Source organism: Fragaria vesca, linkage group LG4 (assembly GCF_000184155.1).
Source record: "Fragaria vesca subsp. vesca linkage group LG4, FraVesHawaii_1.0, whole genome shotgun sequence".
In the NCBI taxonomy this organism is placed as follows: Eukaryota; Viridiplantae; Streptophyta; class Magnoliopsida; order Rosales; family Rosaceae; genus Fragaria; species Fragaria vesca.
The window spans coordinates 20,833,526-20,839,028 of record NC_020494.1 but is presented as its reverse complement, the minus strand read 5'-3'; the positions used below and the strand labels follow the sequence as shown (position 1 = coordinate 20,839,028).

The following is a 5,503-nucleotide window of genomic DNA, read 5'->3' as shown; positions in this document are numbered from 1 at the left end:
TTGAAACTGGAACTTCTATCTCGTCAAGTGAGGTTGCCCCAAGAACTTTAGCTAGCTTNTCCTTGGTTTGATTCAATTCTGCTAACATTTTGTTCTACATAATTGAACAATGACAAAGTTATTGACTGAAAGGTGAAAAGAATAACTTAGAAATTGATGGTGCCTTTGGAAAGAGCAAATACAAAGGGCAGATTCTTGCTGCAACTGAAAGAAATGGAAACAAAGGTACCTCCTGTTATTTTACTACCCCTAGTAATTGTTAGTAATTTTTTCATGTTTTTAGTTGTACATGTTATGTTTTTGGAGCGTAACGCTCCCGTTAACGGTGCAGCTGCACGCTGTTTTTTATGTTTCTTCTCTTTTGTTAGCCTTTTGTTTTGGAGCGGAACGCTAGCCCTAGTAATTTTGAAAATCTTCATGCTTCTGATTTTTTTTTATTTTTTTTTGTTAGTCTTTAGTTTTGGAAAGGAACGCTCCTATTAGCTGTGCAGAAGCATGTTTTAATGTGTATTACGGCCTTTGAGGATATTATTTTGCAAGTTTACTACACCCAGTAGAAGATTACTAAGGTAGTAATCTCTATTTTAAACGTTACTACCCCCAGTAAACTTTATTATTTCGCATCTAAGTTGATTTTTCACTATGTTAATCCTTATCTTTACTGTTATCATCATTTGCGATACAACCTTAGTCGAAAGTATAAGAACAAAAGAGGGGAAATTGTTGTTGCTGATGTGTTACAAAAATTCTTTAAAGTGGCTTATGCATCGACTGAGAAGTCTTTCTACTTTCATTTAAAAAATTTGAGAGACGAGGGTGGTGCTGCTATTATTGATGAATTCATAAGGGAGATTCAATTGGAACATTGGTGCCGTGCTTTTTTTAAAGGTTGTCGGTATGAGATTATGGCAAATGGTATTGCTGAATCCTTTAATAACTGGATTGTTGCTGAGCGTTCACTACCCCCTTTCGTTATGTTAGATCAAACAAGAATGAAAGAAATGAAGATGATGTCAGAAATGAGTGTTGAGTCGAAATCTTGGACTACCAAGCTTACTCCTAAAATGGAGAAGAGGCTGAAAGAGCAGCTTGATAGGTCTCGTGTGTTCAGGGTGATTGCTTCCCATGAAAATGTTTATGAGGTTAGGAATGATAAGTACTCCTATTCAGTGGACCTCTCTACTCGTACTTGTTCATGTGTGAAGTGGCAGATTAATTGCTTCCCATGCGCTCATGCACTTGCTGCTATACAAGGTGCAAAACTTGATGTGTATGATTTCATTGATCCTTATTTTACTACTGAATACTATAGGATGTGTTATAGTTTTCCTATTGCACCTCTGAGTAACGTGGATGCCTCTTGTTCTTCCACTGAGGACTTTATACTACCTCTTGTTACAAAGAGGCCGGCTGGGAGGCCTAAATCAAAGAGGATAACATCTGCTGGTGAGAAGAAGCTGATTCAATGCGGTCGTTGTAATAAGATGGGCCATCATAACAAGAACAGCTGTACGGAACCTTTGAACATGTTGCTGTAGTTTCTTGTATATCTTTCTGGTGTTAGTGGATGTTTGGGATTTGTTGTTTTTTGGATGTTTTTTGAACTATATTCAGATTTTTCTCTTTTGTAAGGATTTTGATTGAAGATTTTTGTGATGTTCATTATTGTGGAATTCTCTTGACAATATTATTATGTTCATCTGTCCCAAGCATTAAAGTTCTAAGGGTCAGTAACATTACACATGATCTTTTTTTTTATTTTTTTTTCTGTTCTTCCCTCCCAAGTAATAAACTTTACTGGGGTTAGTAATGTTTCCAAGTCGTCAGATTTACTTGTTCTGCAGCCTAACACACACTTTACTAGGGGTAGTAAAGTTTCCAGAACCTCAGTTTTTGTTGTTCTGCACCCTAGAACATACTTTACTAGGGGTAATAATGTTTCCAGAGCATAAAAAATCTTAACTAAAAGGGTAGTGATGTTGTTCTGCACCCAGTAATAAACTTTACTGGGGGTAGTAATGTTTTCAAGTCATCAGATTTACTTGTTTTGCAGCCTAACACATACTTTACTAGGGGTAGTAAAGTTTCCAGAACCTCAGTTTTTGTTGTCATGCACCCTAGAACATACTTTACTAGGGGTAGTAATGTTTCCAAAGTATCAGATTTTGTTGTTCTACACCCTAAAATATACTTTACTAGGGGCAGTAAAGTTTCCAGAGCATAAAAAAACACATTGCTGATGGTAATAAACCATTACTTTACTAGGTATTAAAGTATGTTCATGAAAGTTTACTAGGTATTAAATTCCCTTAAATTTACATGAAAGTTTCAAAATAGAACTTAAAATTGGATCTCAGTCTTAGTTGTGATATCTGTCCACAATTCTAGCAAAAGTTACATAAATCATTTGTTTAATTTCGCAAACTCCTCTAACATCTTCTTCCTCATTTGGTTGCCGCCTTCTTGGTTTGGATCCAACCCAACACACATTGCCTCCATATAATGTAGAACAAATGGACCACAATCAGACCTGCCATAAATCAAAGGGCTAACTATGTTAATAACTTATTTTGACTGAGAAAATAAATCTGAATATTAATGTACATTACTACCCCCTCATTTATGCTGTTACTACCCCCTCATTTATGCTGTTCTACCCCCCTAACAAAAAACATTTACCAGGGGTAGTAAACTCTCAAAGCATCTGGTTATGTAGTTATCAACCCTAACAAATAATTATACATGTACAAGAAGAATATTCATGTACTTACGATGATAAATTTTGTTGGGGGCATGTGCGGTGTTCAGTTAGTTTGTATGGTTTGTGATGGATGTTATGATCAATAATCCAACGTCTTGTCACCTTTTCGTCCTCTGTCATTTTCACTATGTTGCTAGGTTTTCTGCCTTGACTGTCCTCGGGTGCGTAATCAATCACGTAATCTTCCCTGTATTCATTCTGGTCAAGGTCTTGGCTCAAAGAAAACACAGTTGTATAATGTATACGTTTGATGAACTCCTTGATGTGCTTCACCTGTATATTAAGCAACAAAACAATTTTTAAACATTAGTTAACCTTAACAATTCTTTTTTTTTAATAAAAATGTTTGATTGTTTACTCACCACTGCTTTTGCATGTTTGAAGTGAAAGTTGTCTTTTTCTTTGTACGGTGTTGGCAGTGAAGAGTTCATGTGATAAAAGCGTTTGTTGATGTTGTCAATCAGTAGCAAAGTGTAGTGAAGGCTGGACCAATGATGTAACGGAATGAAGACCATCTACTTTCCAAACAGGGTCCAAAGTTTTTCCTCCATACGGAGTTCATAACCACTTTTGAAGTCTCCAGTTTTTCCTCCATTTAGCTTGTGCAGTTCCAACATTGTTTCATGCTCTATCACATCCTTCTGCATTTAAAAAACAAATATGATTAACCTTAGATCAACCAACATATATAAATAACATTTTACAACCCATAGTAAACTTTACTGGGGGTAGTAATGTTCCAAAGCATTAGATTTAGTTATTCTGCAGCCTAACACATTACTAGGGGTAGTAATGTTTCCAGAACCTCAGTTTTTGTTGTTCTGCACCCAGAACATACTTTACTAGGGGTAGTAAAGTTTCCAAAGCATCAGATTTTGTTGTTCTGCACCCTAAAACATACTTTACTGGGGGCAGTAAAGTTTGCAGAGCATCATATTTTGTTATTCTGCACCCTAAAACATACTTTACTAGGGGTAGTAAAGTTTTCAGAGCAATAAAAAAACACATTGTTGGTGGTAGTAAACCTTCGAAAGCTATTTATTAAGCTGTTTTGCACTCAAAAAAACAATTTTATATGGGTAGTAAACTTTCGATAGCAACACATAATGCTGTTTTGCATTCAAAAATACTCTATGAAAGGTATTAAATTTACATGAAAGTTTCCATATGGTATCCTCACAGTCATTATAGAGATTAAATGAAAGAAAAATAAAGATAAATACCAAAAACTTAAGTTTGCTACCCCTAGTAATCTACTACTAGGGGTAGTAAACTTGCAAAATAATATCTTGATGAAAATATAAGTTTTATTGCCCCTAGTAAACTTACCACAATCTCCATGTTCATGAATCCAACAGGAAGTTTGGCAGCTTCTGCCCTTTCCTTCAACAACCTCATGTACACTTGCAGGCTTTGCGATCATAACATAAGTCAATATTATTAAATCTAAACTTCACTGAGTGGTGCTAATAAGGTGATATTATTTATTTTTTTATTACTCACACTCGACAATATGTCTGAGTGTTCGATGATCCTTTTCAAGTCACTCTTTGATAAACAGTGTCAGCCTTCAGGACATGTCCAGTACGCTTCACTGTAGAAAAACATTGAATTCATACTCTAATTAAAACAAATATATTTTTGTAATTTTGCATAAGCAAACTGTAAAGTTTTATATAATTGAAACTTACTCTTCCTTTTTGTTCGGGCGGGCTTCAAACCATTGTTTGTAGTGCATTTTCAAATCGTCGCCCAGTGAATCCCATGTACTGTTGTCACACTTCAGATTCTTGATTATAATTTTTTGTGGACTTGAATGTCTTTTGGAGTGCTGTACTCCCAGTCAGGGTCCTTTGTTTCTTGGCATTTCTAGGGTTCAGCTTCACATTTTTTTCTATCGACATCGGAGCCATTGCTTTCTTCTTCTTGGAATAAGTATTCATCCCTTTATCCTCTGTTGTTGCTGTTTGTTCGGTTGATGAAACTTGGGACTGAACTGTCGCAGAGATGTCATTGTCCTTTTCTGTTGCTGATTGTTGCATTGATGCAGCTTGGGACTTAACTATCTTATCTAAATTACAGTTGTCATCCTCTGTGAGCGGCAAGTTCTCATAGTCCATTACTGGAGATACGTGATTCAGTGGTTGTTCATCATGTATCACAGCCTTCATAAAATAAAATAAGACATGTTATTCTCAGATTTTAAACAATAACAAAACATTTACTACCCCTAGTAATAGTTTGCCTGGGGTTTTACTACCTTGCAACACAGTTTCCCTATTAAGTCTACTACCCCCTAGTAATTTTATATTCTCACCCAAGCTTCTGGTTGATCATCTACATTATTGTGTTGTTTGTGCAGTTTCAACTTTGAACTTAACTGTCAGGCTTCTGTTCTGGTCTTCCTGATTTTTTTAATTTAAAAAAAAAATATTAGTTAACATAATAAAGAAAACAAAATAAAGTAAAAAACAGTCTTAGTTATAGTGTAAAGTATCATCTTACATTCCCTTTTGTTTGTTCATCTCCTTGGCAGCCATACTCTTCCCCACCGAATTGCCTTTTCTGATGGGAGGTCCATTTGTTGAGGATTTTGCTTTTTTAAGCTTTCTCTTTCAGAGCCTTGTTGAGGCTGTCTTGCGCCCTTTTCTCAATCTCCAGCTGCTTTATTTTGTCATTCGGCAAGCTGTAACTTGTGCACGTAATCATTGATTCTATTCTGGAGTTCTTCGTTTGTCTTTG

General features: G+C 35.7%; 1 pseudogene across 1 annotated transcript in view; it reads left to right on the top strand.

Annotated features, from left to right (window-relative positions):
- The window catches only part of LOC101295621, an 880,650-nt pseudogene that overhangs the window by 245,742 nt on the left and 629,405 nt on the right, over window positions 1-5,503 (top strand). The window contains exon 50 of the transcript XR_184594.1: window positions 692-1,509. The product of XR_184594.1 is annotated as an uncharacterized LOC101295621 (transcript). The remainder of the gene's footprint in view (window positions 1-691; window positions 1,510-5,503) is intronic.